We start from the raw sequence: 24589 nt of genomic DNA, 5'->3' as shown, positions 1-24589 counted from the left end.
TACACTGGGTCAGACACGTGCTTTTGTATCTCCTCCTCATAGAAATCCCACAGGGTGGAGATGATTCCCATTTCACAAGTGAGAAAAACATGGTTCTGTGCTCTGAGATATTGGGTAACTACACTAAACGGTAGGAACCAGGATTTGAACCTTTGCCTACTTGGCTCTAAAATCTGTTTTATATACATTTTCTGTAGGAAGTTTATCTTTTCCTTCCACATTGTTAGTCTCCTGGCTGGGACCTTAGTGTCTTTTAGCAGGCATGATGTATGTGTCTGATTCATCTCTCTCCCAGAACATCCCAAAGCCACACATCAATTATTTTGGACTTTTCCATTGTTTTGTGTTATCCATTTCTCTTTTTAAATACATCAGTATGGAGTAATCCATGCGAACAAAGCCCGTTCATTTGAACTTTAATCTGTCTGTGTATCTGGTTGGTATATTACTGTAGGACAGGTGGTTAATTCAGAATATTTTACTATGCGGGTGAATTTACACATGGAGATGTCACCACATCAAGGCCAGATTACGAACACCTGAGACTTGCCTGCACACTACAGTTGTGGTAATGAATCAGTTACCCAGCAAAGTCTACTTAATTTTGAGGGATTTTTCCCCCTCGAAAAGGATCCTAACACCTCTCTGTGGTTCATCTAGATTTTGAAAAGTCCACATCCAGGTGGGTTCTGCTCAATGTACATCAATCTACGAATCTTTGCACAAGTGCACAGATTCTCCGCCTATCCAGTCACACATGCCATCACCCCTTCTAGGGTACATAGAATTTTTCCCCCAGCTCTTCATGCCATTCACCAAAAAATTCCATATACCTGTACGTGAAATCAAAGATTCTCTCTTATTTAGTAAAGCAAAGCTATTTTTAAAGGTACTTGTTTAAAAACCAGTCTGCCAACGTATGTTTTGAGGCTCTAGAACAGAGTGAGTGATTTGTTTTCTATTTTTTATTCTCACTTCTCTTTCTTGCCCTGAAGCTATTTGGTAAAATACTCAGTAGCTTCCCATGGACGATTTTGTGATGACTGACAGTAATCAGAAGCCCGTCTATAACAGAGGCCTTCACTAAGCTGGCCCACTGTCTGTGGAGTGTCCAACGTTGATTCCAGCGTAGGCTGCATGTTATGAGCACACTGTTCGCTTCTAAGCCATTTCAGTGCACGGAGAGTTAAGATGTTTTCTTGATAGGAAGCTGAGCAAGTCAAGTATATAATTGATTTTCTTAGGAGGGGAAAAAAATCTTCGCGTTAATTATCTCTTACCTATTGTGTAATGCGGATGAAGGATTTATTAGTTTGTTTTAATCAATGTTTATTTTATCATCAATAGAGAAAAGTGTATCCATTTCTTACATTGCCCTAGACTATTTATATTGTGAAATTGTTATTAGCTCATGCATTGAGCCAATATTCTTTCCACCAAGAATGGATGAAAGAAGACAGCTTACAAATTCATAAAACACACACACATACTCACACTCACACACCCACACACACAGACATGGTAACCAGAGAAAGAGCTCTTGCCTCCGGCATGTTATCCTCTAACAAGAACATAGCATGTTGTGCACATTATTTTTCAAATTCTGCAAATAGGAACTAGAGCAGCCTGTTGTATCAAATCTGAACGTCTCAGGCCATCCTATGCAGAGTCCTCCACTCTCAGCTCCTCCAATTTAAGTAACCCCCTTTCCTGGTCCTCCTCAGCAACAGATGCATTAAGCACACCCACTTTTTCTTTGAATTTCCTTTGTAAAATATTTTTAAGCCCTCCCTTTTTTTTTTCTCTGTGTATTCGATCTCCTCCTAAAGATGGTAAGCTTCTCAAAGATAAGGAACAGGCTTTTTTTTTCTTTGAATTTTCACACATCCTTCATGCTTATGATATATAGCCGAAGAGTAAGTACAATTTCTTGACTATCCACCTCAACAAAACAAAGTTCTTTGTTCTTATAAAGAGTTAAGTTAGACAAAAATGACTAAATGGGAAAAGCTAATAGAAAGGATATGATTGCAAAGTCAAGTGTTCAGACGTATGCTAATGAAAGGAAAGTAACCGCCCACTGTAGTGCCGACCTCATCTCGTGGAAGTCACCAGATCACTATTTACTCAAAAATTAAAAATCCAAGGAGATCAAAAGGATAATAAAACCAATGTCCCTACAAGAAAAGTTCTACTACAATGAAGTTATCCAATTTATTAGGGAAGAACTCAGCATTTCTGGGCCAGGATCCTTGTTAATTGAAATCCAATTGTGACATGAGAGCATGAGAAGAAAAGTTAAAAAATTCTTTCTGAAAATAAAGCCAAAAAAGGAGTTTTAAAAAGCCATGAGAATCAGTATTTGGATAGAAGGAAATAGCATACTGATAGACCTTAATCTGGGTTGGGGCAAATGAGGGCCACATCACAAGATGCTGTGATTGACAAAAATCGGCATCTTCTTGAACTCTGAAGAGACCTCGGAGACATGGATTTCTCAGAAGAGCCCTGGCTGTAGTGGCTATTATCTCTTGCCAGTACTATAAAGACTTACTGTTTCAATTCAAATTTTCCGTAACTGAGACAACATATGCCAGCCATATTTGGAAGCAAATAAAATGGTGGTGTCCACTGCCAAGTGCGCAAGTGCTCATTAACTTTGTGAATGTGTTACCGACAGGTAGAGCAGGCAGCTGGCTTCTTTAGTGAAAGCGCCCCTCCCACAGGTGGAATTGGAGTGGGAAGTAACTGGGACAATCATAAGGCAAATGCTTATTAAAAGGTCACTAAATAAACTGGTCAGATTGTGTGCAATCTATGCAAAAATCAGGATACACCACTACCCACCAGGTTACATGCAAAGACTTCTCCAGTTCGTAGGGAAAAACCTCCTGTACAAAAAAGATTCACAGGATATGTAGGCTGAGGCATTAGCAGAGCTGGGAGGAATAAAGAACGGCTTCTGGAGCACACAGTTGAAAGTTCTTGGGGGGCCCAGGACCATCACTAAGAAATGGCTATATAATAAAATATGCTTACACCTTATTCCAGTCAACAGAGATGAAGTCATGATAAACCTTTAGTCTCAAGGGCAAGCTTGAAGGGGAGAGATGGCACCAAGAGGCAACTTGAAGGAGGTGATCTGGAAGATAGGTCCAGTTACACCATCCTGGTTCTGATTACTGGACAAGAGGAGGTCGTATAAGTAGTGGTGATGTGTAAAAAGCTGAGGTTAGGGTGGGGTGATGGGAGGAAGTGTTCTTGCTAAATGACCTTATTTGAAATCTGTGTCACTTACAAAGTTTCCTTTTCCTTCTGAAAATCTATAAGAGAGCCTGCCTCTCCAACAGTCTCCAATTTTTGCTTCTGTCATTCTACCCTCTCCCTGCTCTCTCGCTACTGACTCTGCTCAGAAAAACAGGGAGACTTTGGACCATATTGCCTAAGGTCCTATGTTTAGAAGATAATTTGCCTCAGCAAGCCATAGCTCAGGGCGAGCTTGATGGCACATTTTCTGTATACGCCCCTTCTTGGTCCCCAAATGTCAGTATGTTTCTGAGTCTCAAGTCTTCAAAATTCCAGTTAAAATAGCTACTCTCTTCATCCCCACCAGATGCTTCCTGTGGTCACTGTTGACACAGAGCCCTGGTCCAGGGTGATGTTTCTACTCTGTGGTTGGCTTGCCTTTCCTTTAGAGTTCATCAAAGGTTGGAGTTTGTCAATGCAAAGTGAACGCATATTAACAAAAGAAATAAAGAAGAAAGAAAGAAAGAGGGAAGGAGGGGAAAAAGGGGGAAAGAAAGGAGGGAAGGAAGGGAGGGAGGGAGAGAGGAAACGAACCCAAAAAATACTCTGGGTGACTAGTTTATACATTATACTAAGAATGGTCATATATATTTTAATTGCACCAGAAAGACCATATCTTCTCCCCCAATCAATTCTTCTACCCTAGTTTATACATTATACTAAGAATGGTCATATATATTTTAATTGCACCAGAAAGACCATATCTTCTCCCCCAATTAATTCTTCTACCCTGATTCTTCATTGTATATGAAACATCATCATTAAAAAATAATTTGGGGGGCCGGTCCCTGGCATAGTGGTTAAGTTTGGCATGCTCTGCTTTGGCAGCCCAGGTTTCTGGGTTCGGATCCCAAGCACGGACATACACCACTTGTCAGCCATGCTGTGGCAGCAACCACATACAAAATAGAGGAAGATTGGTGCAGATATTAGCTCAGGGACAGTCTTTCTCAAGTAAAAAAAGGGGAGGATTGGCAACAGATGTTAGCTCAGGGCGAATCTCCTCAGTAAAAAAAATAATAATAATTTGGTAGCTCTTATCACTACAACCACTTTTACTAATACTCCTCTACTCTACTACTACTAAAATTCACGAAATATGTAAATAAATAGTAAACATAATAAAGACATCACAATTTAGATTATGCCCTTTATAGAGTAAATAGAAATTTACACTTTTTATGAACACTTCACCTTTTTAACTTTATTGCCAAACTTAGAGACTAAGTTTTATTACATATAAGGATTTGAGACTCAGAGAAGTTAAATAATTTAATAAAATTCACACAAATAATAAATTACACAGATGAAATACATAAACAATTTTTCTGACTTTAAAATATTCTTCCCTCCCCACATTTATACAGGTTTCATTTTTTCTTCTTTTTCCTTTTTTTGCTTGCTGACTTTTTAAAGATACAAATTTTTCTTGGTCAGGTGCTGCATACTAATTCATTTTAAGATGTCTGTACTTCTCCTGCTGACAGAGACACCAAACCTGGCAGAAAGGGCACAGAAAGAGGAGGAAAGAAAACCAAGTAGAAAGCTCAGGACTTGGCGGTCTTGCCAAGGGTCAGCCATGGCTATAAATGAGGGTATGTGGAATCAAACAAATAGGAGCCTCTTTGATGAGGACGCCCCAAAGGAGTCACAGAGAGCACTGAGCTCCAGCTCCTCACCCCATTTTATAGGTGGGGATACTGAGGCCAAGGCTATTAGACATGTCCACTAGGCTACATTGAATTGATGACAAAGCTGAGTCTCCCGACTTCCAGTTTATTGAACCTCCCATCACTGAGTGCTATCTGGCTCTATGTGATCAACTGCACAAATTTTGAGTAGAATAACTACACATATTCAATATCAATCATGACATGCAACTTACTAATCGGAGAGTTAAGGCTAACTTTTTTCCCGGGTGTACAACAAGAAGGGCAGAAACAAGTCATTTTTCATAATGATGAAGTTCTCTAAGAAGCACCACTCACCTTAAAAATATGCTTAGGAATTATTGATACACTCTCAGCATTCTGATTTTCCTGCCTTTCTGAAGCTAAGACGTTGCAGAAGTGCCTTCATGGCTTTGATCACAGGCAATCAAAGGGGACTTTGTGTAGTTTCTAGGGAGATGCTGTTGCCAGAAAAGTCGGAGCTCTCTGCCATGCAGAGGAAACTGTTATAGAACTTCCCTGCCTTCCTAACTCCAGATGAAATTAGGATCAGAAGGCTGTCACTGGCCCCCAGGCGCCTGTGGTTTTAATTTTCTTATCTGCATTTCTCTTCCCCACCCATTCCGGGTAGCTGTCGCAAGAAATATGAAAAGGATGTTCATTTGTTTATTGTTCTTTGCTGCTTCCCACTTTCATGTTCACAGCAAGGAAAAGAGCAATTGTCTCTACTGGCCGCTTTAGTGTTTTGCATTCTTATGTCTGCAAGTATCTTAGGAGGCCCAGAACATGCAATCTTACTCAATTTTTGAAATTTGCATTTTATACCAGGTGCATTCTTTTGGTATTGATTACAAATGATTATATTACTCTGCCTAGCAGAGTTTGGGTCATAAAAATCACTAAATGTAAAACAGTGCATAGAGTTGCCCAAGTTGTCATGTTTGTGGCTACATTTATGAAAATAAAGGGAATCATCTATTTGGGTTATTTTTGACATTTTGAGAACTTTGGATCTTATGTTTTCTTAAGCTGCTCAAGAAGGTTTCAGACTTTAAAATCTAAGAGGAATGGTGCAGACTGACAAAGGTGGCCAAGAAAGGAGACTTTCCTGATGACTAGGGTGGCAGGATCCTCTGGTGCCGATCCTATGCTGTGATACTCCCTTCTCTGAGGTGTCACTCATGACACTGGCCCCCTCCTTGATGAGCTCTTTGGGATTGGTTCTCTTTAAACTGACCTGGACAAGCTTGAACAAACAACCCTTTCCTTGAATCTGAATAGCATAACTAAAATGGCACTGGGAAATTCAAATATGAATAGAGTTAGTAAACATACAGCTTGCTTTCACAGTACTATCTGGGATGCAGGCAGGGGTGGGGGTGTTGTAAAAATGGTAGTTGTATGTTTATTTCACTTTGTTGTTCAAGATGAGAGAGGATTAAGTGTGTTTAAATTTTATGGTGAAAAGAGTAAGTTGAAAGTGTAGAGTTAAAAAGAGCAGCAATAAGTCAAAGAATATTTCCTCTGAGAACTAGTGAAATTGTTGTCTACATTTACTGTTCATACTTGCCACTCTTTTCCCAGTGAACTGATGGTGCATTTCTTTCTTCCCCTCTTCTCGGGATCCACTTCACTAACCTTGACGCATACAGGAAGTCAGATAGCAATCAGAAATTTCCTTACTGAACATGAAAAGAGAACACAACAAGAATTTGGGTGATTAATCCAATGTATATGAGCTGGAAACATCTAACTCAAAAAGACAGTCTTGCTCACTGGCTAGGACAATTCCTAAACAGCATAGCCCACGTTGCTTCTGGGACTCTCTGTTCCTTTATCCTCCTGTGGCTGTACAGCAACCTGTTGAGAATATATTCTTCCTTAGTGCACAAACACATTCAAGCAGGTTACAATCCAATCTTACAACACTGGGAATGCTTTTGTCTATTTAAGGTAACTGTGATTCTCTACTTTTGTTTATTATTTGGTTCATAGTTTAACTCTCAGAGGGCAATTTTATTTTCATTACTTCTAAATTCTTGGGAGATGCCTTAGGGTATCCCAGCTAGGATGACAAGAAGTACCATTATAAAATAGTTGATTGAGATGCAGCAACTCAAATTCACTATAAGTAAACCTATAAAAAATTGATTTTTGACCTGAATGGTGTATAGAAAATGGCTAACCGCAAATGGTAATTTTTCTTTCTGAATGTTTCATGTAGCAGTATCTTGATGTAGAAAAAAGAAGATTTCTGTGTGTGTAAAAACCACGAGAAGTTGCTTTGAACATCAAAAGAACAACACTTTAAGTTGCTTCTCCAGCAATTGTTCACCTTCAGTTGGCAATTCTCTGGTTTTTTATTTGTGCGTCACTCCTCCAAAGTCAAGTCTCTAACATGTCACTTAATGACTCAATAAGATCAATAATGCCCTGCTTCAGATCAGCCAAGTAGTTTCTCTTGAACTTTTTCTCATAATTACTTTATAATTAAAATCATTGAGTAAAATCCTAATTCCCTGAATGAACATTTATGATTTGCTGGATTAGCAAAAACTCTATCTATAAATATGCATGTCTCTGTATGTCTGTAGACAGAGAGAGTGAGAGTAAAAGAGAGAGAGAGAGAAAGAGAGAAGAGAGACCACCAGTGGAGAGTTACTCTTCTTGACTGGTTTACCCTCTATTCCCACAGTCCTTTGTTCAAACCTCAATCAAATCAGTTATCAGGTCACACAATAACGTCACTATTTGCATTTGGTCTTGCCTCCTACACTGTTTTATCCAACTTTGTATTCCAAGGGCTTGGCTCCTAGGCAGAAATTCAGAAGGTGTTTAACAAATGTTTGATAAAGGAATTAACTTCTACTTAGGGCCCATGTGTGCTCCCTGATGCACATTTTAGGGTAGGAAGATGTTATAATTGACTATGTTGATGTTACAGTGAACATGCCGAAGCTCATATGAGTTCCAAAGCAGTATGTTACATGTATATCTTCTCTTTATCCAATTTTAAGAAACACGAAGTGGAAAAAACTTTGCTTTGACTGCCTAATTCACCATACAAGATTTTGTTTTTCATGTACCCACTTCTTATTCCATAATTATTAAGGACACGCAAAATACCAGACTCAGGGCTAAATGCTAGAAATAAAAGTGAGAATATATTTAAACGAAGAAGAAACAGTTGTTAAGTAACCAGGCAGCATGACATAAGGATTCACTAGAGAGAGTTGGAACCTCCATAACTTAACCCTGTACTCCCTATTTCTACCTGTGGGGCTTAAGTCAAGTGTATTAGTTGTCTATTGATAACTATCTGTTGCTAAGTTATCTACTAGTTAACTATCTATTGTTATACTCCAAAGCTTAGTAGCTTAGTGCAATACAAATTTATTGCCTCAGTTTCTGTGAGTCAGGAACCTGGGCACAGCTTTGGCGGGCCCTCTGTGTCAGGGTCTGTCACAAGGTTGCAGTCACACCCATGACTGTGGCGTCAACTGCAGTTTCAACTATGAAGAGATCTGCTCCCAAGTTTCCTCATGCAGTTGTTGACAGGATTCAATTCCTTGAGAGTTGTCAGACTAAGGACCTCAGGTGCAGTTAACTGGAAGCCACCTCCAGTTCCAACAGATGGGCCTCTCCAACACACTATCTTGCTGTAACAAAGGGTACAGTCCAAGAAGGTGATAAAAAGAATCTACGAGCAAGGTAAACATCACAGTCTTTTATAACCAAATCACAGAAGTGACATCTCATCCCTTTTTCTGTGTTCTGTTTTTCCTAAGCAACTTACTATGTCCAACCCATATGCAAGGGGAGGGGATTATACAAGACTGTGGGTACCAGGAGGTGGGGATCACTGGGGGCCATCTTAATGTCTTCTTATTACAGCAAATAACTAAATTTCTCTAAGCCTAGTTCCCTCTGCTCTAAAATAGAGGTCAGAATGCCTGCTATTCATGAGATTGATGTGAAAATCAAATAATACATTTAATCCCTGAGCATTTAGTGAGTAATCAGTTTTATTAGTTAATTACAGCACACCATGAAATGTCCTATGTTCGGGTTATTCAAAGGACTATGGGAGCACACAAGAGGAACACCTAACACCATCTTGTAAAATATAGACAAACTTTTGAGAACAAGTGAAATCTGTACTGAGGCTTGGATTAAGGCCAATAGCAGCCAGATGAAGGATAAAAAGAGAATGATATTCCAGGGAGAAAGAAAACTCTAGAGGCTCTTGAGGGCAGCGGTCCCAGCTAAACTTTGAGCTGCGCAGGGTTCATTGCCCCCTCTCCTCTTTGGCATTCCTGCTTGAAAGGTGGGACACAGAAAGAAGGAAAAACTGATGTCAGAAGTCTGCAGACATGTGTGCACAGGAACCATCAAGGGCCAACATAGTAACACTCCTTGCACATGACCTTTAATAAATACAGAAATGTCCAGAAAGAGTGAAAGAGGAGAGTAGGAAGAGAAGTTAGAATTGCGATGTGTAGGTCAAAAGGGCTGAGTTTCTGAGAATGCCTCCTCTGGAAGTGAGATGCCATCCTGCCCCTGGTCCCTCTGAAGTGGTGGTCTCGTGTACCAGGCTGAGCCAGACCACCACCAGGAGCTTCCTTGGCTGGTTCATTCTTGAGAATTTTATGATACTATTTAATCTTCCAATGCTAAACACTCACGGAGTTTGAAATCCATTTCACAGCTCCCATAATTAGAGGGAATTGTTTTAATCGAGATTTTTATTTACGTTTTGTTTTGGACCACTAATATATTTAGATTGTTCAAAATAAAACAAAATATTATTTCTAAGTACACACTGAGGAGCCTCACTCCCACCCCCATGACTGTCCACCTTTCCCTAGAGGTTAATGAGAAATCACTCGATTTACCCCAACTTGTTTCTTTGATTTTCTCTCAATATTTTATTTTGAAAGTTTTCAGACCACAAGAAAATTTGCAATAATCCTATAATGGACACCTATACACCCTTCACCAAGATTCACCGCTTGATAACTTTTTGTCGCATTTGCTTCATCTCTCTCCCCCTGTTTGTGTACATATGTATGTGTTCATTGGAGAATTTGTTATAGAAATTCTGACACTTAACCTTTAAGTCCTCCTAAAGAACACGCAAAAATAGCGAGGAACATCTTGACAAAGAGGGGCAGTGAGGAGGGTGGGCAGGATCAGCCATGTCTAGTGTGAAACCATGCAGTAAAGCCTCTATAATTAAACCAGTGTGGTACCAGAACATGACCAGACAGACACACCAGTGACACAGAGTAGAGGACCTGGAAACATACCCAAGTACATATGGAAATTTAGAAGCAAGAAAGGTGATATCTCAAAGCAACGAGGAAAAGATATACTTTTTCATAAATGGTGTGGGGAAAACTGGATAGCTGTTTGGAAAAATGTAAGCTTAGATTCATTTCATATATAAAAATAAGCTCAAAATGATTCAATATCTATATGCAAAAAATGAAACCATAAAAGTACTGATAGAAAACATGAGTGAATTTCTTTATAAACTAAGTATAAAAAAGTCCAGGTACAATTTCAAAAGCTGATAAATTTTCCTGTATCAAAAATTTTAAAACATCACATGGCAAAAAGTGAAATTTTGTGGGGCTGGCCCCGTGGCCGAGCGGTTAAGTTCGCGCGCTCCGCTGCAGGCGGCCCAGTGTTTCGTTGGTTCGAATCCTGGGCGCGGACATGACACTGCTCATCAAACCACGCTGAGGCAGCGTCCCACATGCCACAACTAGAGGGACCCACATCAAAGAATATACAACTATGTACCGGGGGGCTTTGGGGAGAAAAAGGAAAAAATAAAATCTTTAAAAAAAAAAAAAAAAAAAGTGAAATTTTGTTTCAGTAATTCACCCACACACCCACGTGTGTTCCATATGTTTACTGAATCAGGCAGTAGGGTTTATTAGTGGAGAATAAAGTTCCATGTGTTCAGGCAGAGCTAGGCTCTTTTCTCTGAGATTGTCATTAAACATGTGTTGAGTGACTTACTGATATGTAACATTGTCCTGGTCTCAGGGAACCGTTGTCATATTTGGAGAATCTGCTCACTGTGTCTCCAATCCAAGTATTTAACATCCTTCTAAGTATGTCTGTCAAGTTCTCACTCTTCCTCTCTCTTCATATTTAATTTTGCGTTTAATGCTTTTCTAAGAAAAACATGAGACTCTGTACTAAAGATATTCAGTGTGAATTTGGAGGCATAAGAAGACGGAAGTCCTTTTTTTAAACTCCTTTTTAACAACAGAAATAAATTAAACTCAATCATGTTTGCATGAATGATTCTATTTTCATTTAAGGGAATCTTGCATCCAAAGATTTTGCAGAATTAGGTAAACTCCTTGTCAGAGTTTTCCTAACATTTATTTTTATTTGAGGGCATATGGTAAGATTCCTTCCTTGACAGAATACCATGAAATTAATTTTGACATATTGCTGTAGATGAGGCCATGGTACCACCTCCATGATTAAATATTCACAAACAGCACCCAGAGCTTTCAAAAGGACTGTTTCCTTCCTACAACAAAGGCCTGGCAAGTGATAATCAATCCATTTCCTGGTTATGGGCAAAAGCAAGAAAATATATGAGGATCCAAGAATTTGTCAAATGAAACAACAGCTATCAATTTTCCACCACTCTACCTGTGGAAACATGTAAAATCCATAATGAGATTTTGCACAAAAAAAAAAAAATAACTGTTGGATAAGTTAAAATACGACAGTTTAATAAAATGGTCATGTTCCAACAGATCATTCAACCAGCAAGCTCTGAAAACTTCTGGTATAAAATTAATATATCAAAGTGGCTTCTGTATCCTTCAAGAAATATCTTTTAGGCGGACTGTAGCTTGTTTAAATTTAAGTAACATTTTTTTTCATCAATATAACTTTAAAATGGTTCTAGAATTCCAAGGATAGAAATAGGAAAGAGTTTTTTCCTTATAGCAATTTTTTGAAAATATATTTCATGGGTGAAATGATACTTAGCAGCAGCTGCATCCACTGTCATCCAGTACTGCCCCTCCCCGTCACCCACTTTTACTCACAATCTGCATCATTTGAAAATGGTACTTTGCTGTTCGATGGGAACAAAAAAATGGATCAATAATCCAATAAAACATATATTAACCTGTCAAGCACCGAACATTGTAAAGAGAGCTGATCAACATAATAAAAATCTGGTCTCTAGTTTCAAACCATGGCCAGAGAGCCATTTAATATCTTGGGCAACTTTTGAAAAGGATAAGAAGTTTTTTAAGGACAAGAAAAGCAACAAAAAGAATAGTTTAGAGGAACTTTGAGCGTGCCCTCCAAGAGGGCCGTGTCAGGGTGGCTTTGGGGGGATCAGAATTGACCAGCGATCCGAGGACTGGGGTATACGTGGCCCTGATGGAGCAGAAGGCTTTCAAGCGAAGCAAGGATAGTGGGATTTTTAAGGGGTTGGTTTCTAGATCTTCAGCTTCCATAGTAATCTTTCCAAAACCAATCTTCTGAGAATGTAGCACAGTCAAGGTGTCTCCTGGGTGAATTGACCTTCACTGTCTTAACAAAAGAAAGGGCAACCTCTCTCGCACATCCACTGGCTCCTCTCTCTGCAGTGCCATATGGGTGTAAAGACTCTCCATCACTGGTAACTGTGGCCCTGAGACGAGCTAACAAATTCCTTCCCAGGTTGAGTGCTGTCAAATATTCTGCTATGAGAATATTGAGGAAGAACCTAATTGAATTAGATAATAGATAGCATCCTTTGATGATAGCTCACTATTTGATTTGGGCACATAACTCCGAAGGCATTCAAAGGATTATATGATGTTGCTGTAATGAAAGTCTCTCTGTTCCCACCCCTTGTTTATCTGAACAGATTTCTGAGTTACCTCTTAGGGTAGTTGTGAAGATTAAATTAATTAAGGTAAAATGTGAAGAGCATCAGGAACAGGGACTGGTACATAGTCAGTACTATATGAAGGATTACTGCTATTATTACTGTTATATTAACTAAATATATTTGTTATGTATAATTATAAGTATTGTAATTATAAATAAATGAATATATTAGTTACTATGATTAGTTTCATTAACTAAAATTAATACATTATAAATATGTAATATATGTGTGCATGTGCTTTTGTCGCAGAAAATATCAAAAATTATTCAAAAAACATTTAAAAATCATAAAAACATTATTTTAGAGTAAATTCTGTAGAGGAAGTTGAAGGAGAAAAGGCGCTAATGTAAAACTGTTAAAAGCAACTAATTGTGGTTTTATGTGGATGGTGGTGGGAAACAAATCACCTTGGTGTTTATATTCTATTGAATACTTTAAATAGAGTGAAATAGTTATTTTTAAACGCCAATATTTTGAGTAAGCTGGAAATTATATTTTTGCAAGTATTTAAAATATACATTATGAACATTTTAAGTATTTTTCAAAATTACTTTTTTGGGGGAAAGAAGGTTGTATTAGTCAGGGTTCTACAGAGAAACAGAACCAATAGGATACATATATATAGGAAAATATTTATTATAAGGAATTGTCTCACATAACTGAAGATTGAGAAGTACCAACATCTAATATGCAAGCTGGAGACCCCGGGATGCGTGTAGTGTAATTCAGTCCAAGTCTGAAGGCCTGAGAACCACACAAGCCAATGGTGCAGGTTCCAGTTCAGGTCTGAAAGCCTGAGGACCAGGAGCATCAAGGGCAGGAAAAGACCAATGTCCCTGATGAAGCAGTCAGGCAAGAAGAAAAAGGGGGGAATTTCTCCATCGACCCCTTTTGTTCTATTCAGACCTTCAATGGATTGGATGATATCCACCCACTTTGAGGAAGGCAATCTATGTTACTGAATCCACAGATTCAAATGCTAATCTCACCTAGAAACATCCTCACAGACACACCCAGAAGTGCTTACTCTGGGCACCCCATGGCCCAGGCAACTTGACACAAAATTAACCATTAAATATATTTGATCAAACATATATGAACAAATGTAGTTGAAGACCTCTGATTTACACTACATGAAAGGAAAGTATTACCTTCTTCCACCCTTCCTAATCTCCACACCACTCCCAAGTATTGGTGAAAATACAGCTCTGGCTTCTTATCTCTTTTAAAACTCTTTCAATTCCCTACTACCTTAAGAAAATTCAAACTCTTCAGCGTAGTTTCCAATCCCTTCTAACACTGCCCCACATCCCTTTCCTGCCTTCTCTTCTGCCATTTCTCCATGCTTCATCCCCCCAGAACCACTGACCATGGGTTCTTCAACATACCTTCTTCTCTCACTATGGTAACATACACTCAACATTCCCTCTTCTCTTACTATAGTACCCTTAGCATTAGGATCCATCTGCCTAGAATGCCTTCCTTCTTATTCTCATTCCATTCAAGTCCCTGTTTAAAAGTCACCTTGCCAGAAGGGTCTTCCTGGACCATCCTACCTAAAACTGCACTCTTGTCTTTGTCACCCTTGATCTCTCATCTGCTTTATTTTTAATCACAGCACTTTACTCTGCCTGCCATTATGTTAAACATCTTTTTTTAATGTCTTTTTCCTCCTCCAGGCTGAAATTTCCATAAAGGCAGCAACTTGGTCTTACTTTTCCGTCTTGGACACCCATTGCCTCAAAGTGGTCCTGGCACATTGTAGACACTCAATAAATGTTGTAAATGAGTGCATACGTGAACGAGAAAGTGTCATGTTTGATTCCGTATCCCCGGCACAGTTTACATTTGCAATAAGCATGTATTGACTTGACTATATTACAAAGGCTGTGTTGTTGTTTACAAGAACAATATCTAGTCTCCTTATCTTGAGACACTTTAGCAATATCTAAATGGTTTTCTTTCTAAAAATTGAAGTTATAAATAAAAACTTTATAGATGATCAAGGTCCTTTTAAATTCTTTGACATCATGATAATTTAAGACAGACACATGCATTAAAAATAATCACCTTGTACGTGAATTCTTATTCTCTCAAATATAGCTTCTCTGCAGAACCACTTGGAGATGTTAAATACAAAATAAAAAGAAAAAGTCCTTGTAATTTTTTTTTCAAATTCATCATGAATTGTTACCATACAATTTATTTTTAGAAATCTCTTAGGTCAAAGTATCACTCTGCTTTTTACTCACTCCGGTTTGATTTCTGTCATTTCTGTGGGTCATTTGCAGTGCAGGAGATTTTCAAAAGAAGTTAACTGTCTCTAAGCGGTTGTAGGAAGATTTGCCTGCCGTGCTTTCAGATACAATGGAGGTAACACCTAGAAACATGTTTATCTATTCTGAAGGTAAATTTGAAATTTTCTCAAAGGTGGTGCATGCTATAGTTAGTAAAGATGATTTTATAAAAGAAATGCATACACACATACACTCTGTGAGGATTAGAAATACAAGTGAATCATCATTGACAAAATGAGCAATGCAAGAACCTCACTGAAATCAGTCTATCCAGGATTCTATTTCTGCCCAGCACAGTGAACTTCTGCTCAGTTCTTCCTGTTTTCTGTTGTGTCCTTGTAGACTGGCTTCCTGAGCTGTCTCTAGGATTGCCTCAGCCATTTCTAAAGAATCCATTAAGGCAGTTTGGGTGGGATTGGCTTCCCCTGATCAAATAAACTGAGTTTTTCAAGGAGCAGAAGAGTTTACAGTAAAATCAATAGAGTATGAGGCCGGCACGGTGGAATAGTGGTTAAGTTCACACATTCCACTTTGGCACCTGGGGTTCACCAGTTCGGATCCTGAGTGCAGACCTATGCACCACTTGTCAAGCCACACTGTGGCAGGCATCCCACATATAAAGTAGAGGAAGATGGACATGGATGTTAGCTCAGAGCCAGTCTTCCTCAGCAAAAAAAAAAAAAAGAGGAAGACTGGTGGCAGCTGTTAGCTCAGGGCCAATCTTCCTCAAAAAAAAAAAAAAATCAATAGAGTATAAATAAAGCTATCCTACTAGGAGATAAATAAGTATATATGTTTACCCTCAGAGTCATGTTATGGAGCTTAAACTGCTTCCCAGACCTGTGTTTCAAATGGTGATTGCTTCTGATAGAAATACCTGTTCAGAACACCTACCTTGTTCATTACATGGATGCTGAAGTCATTTTATTTCCAGAGTAGAAGTAGAAAACTTTCCTGTGGCCTCCATACTCAGTACCTGCCATTAAATGGTAAATGCCAATTTGTGTTAAAAGATTGAATTGCCCAGAAGGGCTAGTAAAGTCTTCTTTACTGTAAGGGCACAGGATTTTAAGTGAGTGTATGAGAGGAAAAGCTAAAAACTGACTAAAGAATTAGTTATTTCCAAGATTTGGGTATGACTGTGGGACAATGAGATTCTAACTGGTGTGCTAAAAACAGTTTTCTCTTTCAATTCTCCTTCTGGAATATGCCCCTTTTATTTTGTAATTCTTGGCTCAGCTCCTCCAAGCCTCCTCTGTCGTTTCATTCTGCCTGAGTATTTCCTTTCCAATATTTTGGCTGAATGTTCAGCTTTGTTAGCAGAAATGCAGAGTGAGTGCTTTGAAGCATTACCCAATAAAAACCGATTTTAAATAGTTAGAGCTACAACTTCCCCCGTCCTCTGGGAAATGAGCCTTTAGTTTCTTTGTGCTGTAGGCAGAAACGTTGGAGCCAGAATCATCACCCAGGCCAGAGTCTTGCCAAGACTGTCAGATAAGCCACCTGGGCGAGGTCCGCCAGGCCACGTTTAAAAGAGGACCTCTTAGAGAGGTGAACTGCCTTTTGAAATTATTAAGCCTTGGTGACTTTTATAGAGTATTGAAGAAATCATAAATGGAGAGCGCATCTGAAGGTCTGAACGTGCATATTCTTTGAAAGAACTCTCATTTCCTTAAGTGGACAATAATAAATATATTGTGTGCAATGCAAGCATCATTAAAGTCTTAGGAAAACTTTCCTTTTCACAAAAATGCCCACTTAAATATTTAAACCAATTTAGGAAACATAGCCTTAAGGCTAACAATATCAGTTTTCACGTATTATCTGATTTTTAGAACTTTTCCTGCGGTGATAAATACTACTATGTCCACTTCACAGATAAACAAAAATCTTAAAGGAAATATCTACAGTCAGCAATTTAGAATTTAAACTTTGAATAACACTATCCCTTGACATTGTGGCCATGTTGTTACTATAGAAGTAAATCAGGAGTAGGGTAGCTTTTTTCTTGCTCTCTTTTTATCCTTCTATTTGATTTCCTGGCTATAGATAAAGTAAGGCCATGTTAAAAAAAAATGAGACATGGACTGTAAATTTCTGTATAGGTTGTTTACAAATATTCTGTGAGTGCAGTCATCACAATGAGTTTTAATTGCTTTCTAGGTGCTTAGACCTAGTTTCTTTTCTGAGCCATGGTAAGGAAGAAAATGGGACTTGATTTCTGTTTGTATTTAACTTAACCTTCTTGAAATATTATAAACAATTATGACTGCTCTTTAACTCCTTTCCTTCATGATCTTTTCTGTGGAACTGACAATGTATCAATCTCTTCAAAGATGCTTCCATTTTTAATAATCCTCAGATCCACTCCCAATAAAAGTGTAATTTTCTGGTTGCTTAGTCATATCTATATATCTTCTTTCCCAGAGAGGTGATAGCTAAACTAAGTTGTCCTAAGATTTTGGGTGCAATGAGGAAAGAAAACATTTTTGTTTACGAAATAGCTTTTTAAATGTATTGAAGACAGAAAAATATAATTTGTCAATGGGATGAAATCAAGGCCACCACTAGCCCATATGGCATCTTTGTGAGAACTAGAAACAGGCTCCTCTCTTCCACATAACTAGTGGAACTTGGTACCTTTCTGCCCCCTTGACCCACTGAGCAGCTTGTCCTGGGAGAAATTGTGGTGGACTTCAACCCAAAAGAACAAATTTCAAAGTAAACATCAACTAGGATTAATGTATGTTGCCAAGAAATATTTGTCAGTGCTTATCATGCGACAGATAGTTTTCTAGGCTCTGGGGATGCAACAACGAACGAAGCAAAGTTCCTTCTTTCGTGAAATGCATGTCTTGTTCGGGACATGAAAAATAAGCCAGTCAATATGTAATATGGTAGGTTCTGATTCGTGCTAGGAAGAACAATGAGATGAAGGGTAGGGGAAGAGAAAACAGTCCAGGGATTCGGGGCATGCTATTTATTATCAGTTGGTCAAGGAAGTCTCTTTGAGAAGGTAGCGTTGGGTTAGAGACAAGGCAATTTAGAGAGTGTGCAGGTTGGGGTGTCTCTGCATGCCAGGCCAAGGAAGCAAAGCGTAAGGGCGCCAAGCTAGGAGCTCTGTGTACATGGGAAGAACTGCAAGGAGGCTGATGAGACACAAGCAAAATGGCAGAGTTGATAGGAAACAAGACAGAGAGATCACTAGATCTAAGTCAAAGATGTGGTGGTGGCTAGAATGTTGGGTTAAATGCTAAGTGAGAGGGAAAGCCATTGGAGAACTTTGAAAAGAGGAACTCTAAGATCTAACATGGCCATTGAAAGGATCACTCTGGTTGCAGTGTGGCAAGTGGACTGACAAGGAATGAGAGCAGCAGGAAGGTGAAGTGGAGAGCATGCAGTGATCCTGGGAGGAATATCAGTAGCTTAGAGGGAGTGGCAGTGGTGGAGGTGCTTGGAAGTGGAGTACATTGCTTTCTCTCATCAATGAAGCCTCTTCAGATTAGGCCAATGATATGCTGGAGCTGGTTGTATTGGCTCACAACAGACAACTGTTAAATTTTCAAGAATGTTAAAAGCCTATTGGTAAACACAGCTGTTATGAAAAAATTAAATTCTATAAATTTGTAATTAAATATATTACACCAAAAACAAAGGTAATAAATATTAAAATGCATCACATCCTACTTATTTTACTTTATTTATTATTACCTATGTCCAGGTTTTTTACATCTATTGTATCCATAATGTAAAAATATCATATAATGGTGTGCTACTGCCATCTCTTACCAATTCTGTGTTGACATCATGTTGGTAGATTGAAATTAGCCATGGTGATAAAGACGTGGTATTTACACACAATGGAATATTATTCAGCCTTGAAAAAGAAAAGAAGTCCTGCCATTTGTGACAACATAGATGAAACTGGAGGAAATTATACTAAGTGAAATTAATGGAATATTATTCAGCCTTGAAAAAGAAAAGAAGCCCTGCTATCTGTGACAACATAGATGAACCTGGAGGGCATTATACTAAGTGAAATTAATGGAATATTATTCGGCCTTGAAAAAGAAAGAAGTCCTGTCATTTGTGACAACATAGATGAATCTGGAGGATATTATACTAAGTGAAATTAGTCAGCCACAAAAGGACAAATAATACATGATACCACTCATATGAGGATTCTAAAATGGTCAAACTCATAGAAGCAGAGTGTAAAAATGGTGATTGCCAGGGGCTGAGGTGAGGGAGAAACACAGAAGTAATACTGAAAGGGTGCAAAGTTTCAGTTATACAAGATGAATAAGTCCTAGAGATCTACTGTACAGCACAGAGTTATAGTTAACAATACTGTGTCGTATACTTAAAAATTTGCTAAGAGGGTAGATCTTATGTTAAGTGTTCTTATTACGCAAAATAATAATACCAAATAATAAAAAAATTGAAGAGGACAGGAGAAAACTTTTGAAGATGATGGATGTGTTTATGGCATAGATTGTGATGATGATGTCACAGATGTATATTTATCTCCAAACTCATCAACTAGTATATTAAATATGCACAGCTTTTTGTCTGTCAATCACACCTCAATAAAGTGCTGTACAAAGTCGGCCATAATGGGAGCATTTACCCCTGTGAATCTATATCTATAAACACTAAACATCAGAGGTTGACGTATTGTTTTGCTGACTGCCTAGACTTAGGAAAGTGATGGAGAAATGTTAATAATGCAGATCTAACTTGAAAATGTGCCATGTTAAGTCCTAAAGTTGAAAGAAGTTTCAGTGTAATGAAAGTAACTTGCGCAAGTGTGAGAAACAGTGTAACAGTAAGTCACAAATTTAATCACAATGTTTTGGGGGGAAAAGTTAGTGTATTTGGATGCAACTCTGTAAAATCATGGTTAAATTTTAATTCTAGGTTGGCTACAAATATAGGAGTTTAGCAAAAACGCCCTGCAAAAATCAATTGGCTTAATGGAATTTATGAGAAATAGTATTGCGTATTTCGTTACTATTTGTCAATTTTTCCTAAATTTTATGCCAATAAAATTTATAACAAACTTGTTTATAAATGCAAATATGTTTTTTTGAGAGCTGGTTGTACCAACGCACTTCTGGATAAAATTCCCTTATGTTGGCATTTAGATCTTGAAAATCAAACACACAAATTATACATGCTAAATCAAAATCCAGAAAAGTCTTAAAATGTGGGGCAAATGTTCACTTAGTAGTAAGCATCAAACACTCAAGGGAAGCATCCTCCCCAGCCAAATGTAACCTGCTGTGGCAGTGGAACATAAGCTCCGCTCATCTCATCCACATAACTTAAGTTCAATGCCACAAGCTTCTTAAATGGAAATACTTCTCAATCTAAACCGTGGTACATACTCATATAGTGCCGTCACACATGATAATTTTTTACACATGACTTGTTCACCAAGAAAATCAGCCACAGATATTGCCTATTAATTTATCATTTTGAGCTTCTGTGATCTGCAGTCACACAGAACTAGAACATGTTTCAAGGAATATGTTAATCCCATGGTGAGTCAGACCACGTTTTGTTTTGATCCAGTGCTGAGTGAGGCAAGTATACTAGCTCACCTTTCCACTTGCCCTGCTCTCTACCAGGACATCCACAAAGAATTTTCCAGTGGATAGAGGCAATTCTCTCCCAATTCACTGAGAACATTTCCTTGTTGAAATATATTCTTGATATTCATAGAATAAAGTCAATGGTGTATCCTTCTAATGAGGATATTTTAGCTACTTGACATTTAACAAATTAAGGCTTCGGTATCTTGATACAAAACAACAACAGTTAATCCACTGACAAAGTCAAAGATGGAATATTAATACTCTTGATTGAAAGCCACTTACGTTGCCCACTTAAGACGCATCACTGGAAGAGAAGCAACAATTAGTGGTCCATTATTGTGAACTGCAAATCATGATTGCCAACTTCAGTGGCTGGAGAAAAAATAGTGACAGTAATGGGAGGTGGACAATCTATGCTGTATCCATTTGACGCTGAAAACAGTATTGCTTTCAGCCCCTAATTTGGGGAGTGCTGTATGAGTTTTGAGTCTTTCCTCCAACCTTTTCCATCTCCGACAACCCGCACTCTTCACAGCTGGGAGAAGGACTTTCCTAGGATGCCAGACTTTCAGTGTTAATATTGCGACAGTCCCTGGGGATGGTTGGTTACCCTACTCTAGATAGGGATCCAAAATGAAGTTGAAGTACCATCATATAGGAAAGAGCCATATAGGATACACTGGCTGTAAAGTCATGACAGTAAATGAGGTCACCCAAAATTTGTGAACAGGAAAGAGAGAATAATAAAACACACATACACACACACAAGATCAATATAATGGAGCAGGCTGAGGAAGAGAAGCTAATAAAATAAACTAGAAGAAGTTAGAGAGAAAAAGAGAGCCAGGGAACAGATGCGAAAGATTTTAGCTAAATTCTCTCTTGCAAATGGCGAATGAAGGATGTATCTGTGAGCTGATGAAATTCCTCTTTGGTTGGTGTAATCATCTATTTGAAACCTTAGATACAGTTCCTAAGAAATTTTTACTTTGAAAAGGTCATTTACATGGAAAAATATTCTTTAAAATGTTGATACAAATACTGTTGTTTAAAAAAATTCATATATCATTCCTGAGATATTTTGGGGTGGTGTTGAGATTATGGCTTCTGCTTGCCCTGTTTACAAGTATATTTTAAAACAACTACCTGTTTGAAAGAAACTCCGCATGATAAAGTTTCCTTCAGAGTGGTGGTGGAAAAATACAATGATTATTATAAGTGGTTCGTTTGGGCTGTGGAAAGTAGAAAAATAAATTTAAACGCAATTATGTACTTTGTAAAATAGAACAGCTTTTTCATATATAGACGGGCTAACCGGGGATATAGGCAATGTTTACAAGGTACTGGGTGTATTACCATAGCTCTTATAAATTCTGCTTTCCTGGAAAAAGAGACCATACTTAAAGTAATGTAATAAAGCCATTGGAGAAATGTAGTGGTGATCATCCACGCTCGGTATAATAACTTCAAAGCCTTGCATCTTGGCAATTACTTTTTTCTCTCATTTCAAGAAGTGATTAATGACTGAAACTGCATTATTAAAACATCTTAATTTTTCTCATAGACATCCACAAGCATTTAAAAACAGCCGAAACTGTTCTCCAGAATTCTTAGACACTCAAAGTCATTTTTTAAGCTTATAGTGAAAACTCAATCTAAAAGATACAGAACCACCCCTTATGTGTAGGTAACACTTCCAGAAACCTCATCTCTGTCTACTACAATTATAAACATGAAAAATACCTCCAAGTGGTGAAAACTGAAGAAGCCAGGAGCTTCGTTTCGTGGATGAGATTCTCCAGCCTTCACTGTCTTACCGGACCCACGGTTCTCACATAGCCTACATAACTTATGTATTTACTCTGTTGATTTTCTACTGTCTTACTTACCCTGCTAGAATGCAAGCTCACATGGCAGGGATCTTGTGTGTTGTTCAGTGATTATCCCAAGAGGTACCCATTAGGTTTTCAATAATTATTGTATAAGTGATACTGGATATAACAAATAAACAAACAGTACATGGTGGTCAGGCTTGTGTCCCTCCTACCTGAATCTCCTGAGAAATTGGCTTATAGGGTAATCAACAAGGGCAAGCATCCCACTTTCTGAACACCAAGCTTCCAAAGGAAGCCACTGCTGCCAAGGTCTTCTCAGTGTCCTCCCTGTGCCCAGAAGCTTTGCAAGGTGTCCTTGGGGAGTTGTTGTTGGAGCTTCTGAGCTTCTTTCTACCCTTTGTTTACAGTCACCCAGCAACTCAGTCAGGGCTCCAGGCACTAGAGTCACCTCCCCTCTTCCCTCTTCTGACTTCTCTGCTCCCCCCAGATGTAATGTCATGAGAAATTCCCAGCCTCCATCGCTCACCAGACTCCCTTCTTTTCTCAGAACTCAAAAAAAAAATCTAGACTTGGGGGCCAGAAAATCTTAAAAGGACTTGAAGCTCAGGGTTGTAAAGGAAGGCATTTCCAACATGTTATGAATCCTAGAAAGTGTTTTTGTGAAGAAGTCAGGATTGCCTGGGTCCCTAATCACAATTAATCATCTCATCTTTTTGTGAAAAGGAAGCTTGAGTTCTAACTAATCAAAATACAGATGACTATTTGGAAAGCCACATATTCAACCCATTTATAAGTTGGATTCTGCTTATATGACATTGTCTCTTCTTTCACATCATTCCAATCACATTTTCCTCTACTTCTTGTCCATGTTACTTAACATTGCAAACCCCCTCTTACCTCAATACTCCCTATTCTCCTCTCCTGCTTCCTTATCACCATCTGACATATTTTATGTAAGATGCATAGTTTATGCATTTATTCCGTTTATTGTTTATCTCTCCTCTTCCACTAGCATATTAGTTCCATGAAGCCAAGGACTTTGTTTGGTTTACCTCTGTATCCCCAGGATCTAGGACAGCACCTGACACATGGTGAATGTTCAGCACTCATTTGTCAATTCAAGGAGGGAATAATCGAATTGACACATGGCATTATCCATTTGTGAGCTTTTATGATATAACTTCATTCACACTGTGATGTAATGATTTACAGCGTTGAACTACGATTGGCAGGGCTAACTCTCACTTCCTCACTCTCACAGCACTGGCTCGTGGATCTCATCCAGAAATCCATATCCTTTAGTCCTTCCCTCATCTCCAAGCTAACAATTCCTTATACTCTTACTTTCTTCCTTATTCAACCTAAACCTCACTTTTCTTCATGTCAAATTTCCACTCTCCAGTTCACTAAACCCTGCTAATCTTGACTTTCTACCATGTGTCCTGCAGTTTCTCAAACCTACATCATTGAATCGCTCCTACCTCCCTAAGTAGCCAATCACCATGGGAGGAGATATGATTGTGTGAATGCTATTACAGTGTGATGACTTTGAACTTCAACTAGGACCTCAATGCTACTTGGCAGGGCTTGTTACTGACATGTTGTCTGTCCTGTCCTCTACTCTTCTAAATGAACAATTACAGACATTTACAGTTCAAGCCTCCCACCTTTTCCTGGCCCCTTTACTTTTCCTTATGGAAAAGCCTAATCTCTTATTTCAAAGAGGAAATGGAAACTATCAGGTATGAATTGCCTTAAATTTTACCTACCCTATCTTATAAACTTCTCTCTCACTACATCCAAGCTCTTAGGCCTTCTTTGCATTCCCACATTGAGTGGCCTGGCTCTCTCCTCACATACTGTCCAGATGACTCATGTCAGGGGTTGGGTCCCACAGGACTGGAATAAAGACAGTAGTTTCTACTCCAGACAGCACAGAGTAGAGAGGATTCTAAAG

At 38.5% G+C, this 24589-nt stretch overlaps 1 protein-coding gene and 1 long non-coding RNA gene across 18 annotated transcripts in view; one reads left to right on the top strand and one right to left on the bottom strand.

Moving 5' to 3' along the window:
* Window positions 1-24589, top strand: part of GRIK1 (glutamate ionotropic receptor kainate type subunit 1) — a 357358-nt gene that overhangs the window by 168677 nt on the left and 164092 nt on the right. The window lies entirely within an intron of this gene.
* Window positions 4508-23016, bottom strand: LOC111770780 (uncharacterized). Its single transcript, XR_011432805.1, has 4 exons — window positions 22845-23016; window positions 16092-16173; window positions 6543-6658; window positions 4508-4804 (listed from the first exon to the last, which is right to left on the bottom strand). It is a non-coding gene; the product is annotated as an uncharacterized lncRNA (long non-coding RNA).

This window comes from Equus caballus, chromosome 26, assembly GCF_041296265.1.
Source record: "Equus caballus isolate H_3958 breed thoroughbred chromosome 26, TB-T2T, whole genome shotgun sequence".
NCBI lineage: Eukaryota > Metazoa > Chordata > Mammalia > Perissodactyla > Equidae > Equus > Equus caballus.
Note: the sequence above shows the minus strand (reverse complement) of the source record. Positions and strands in the feature narration are given on the sequence as shown.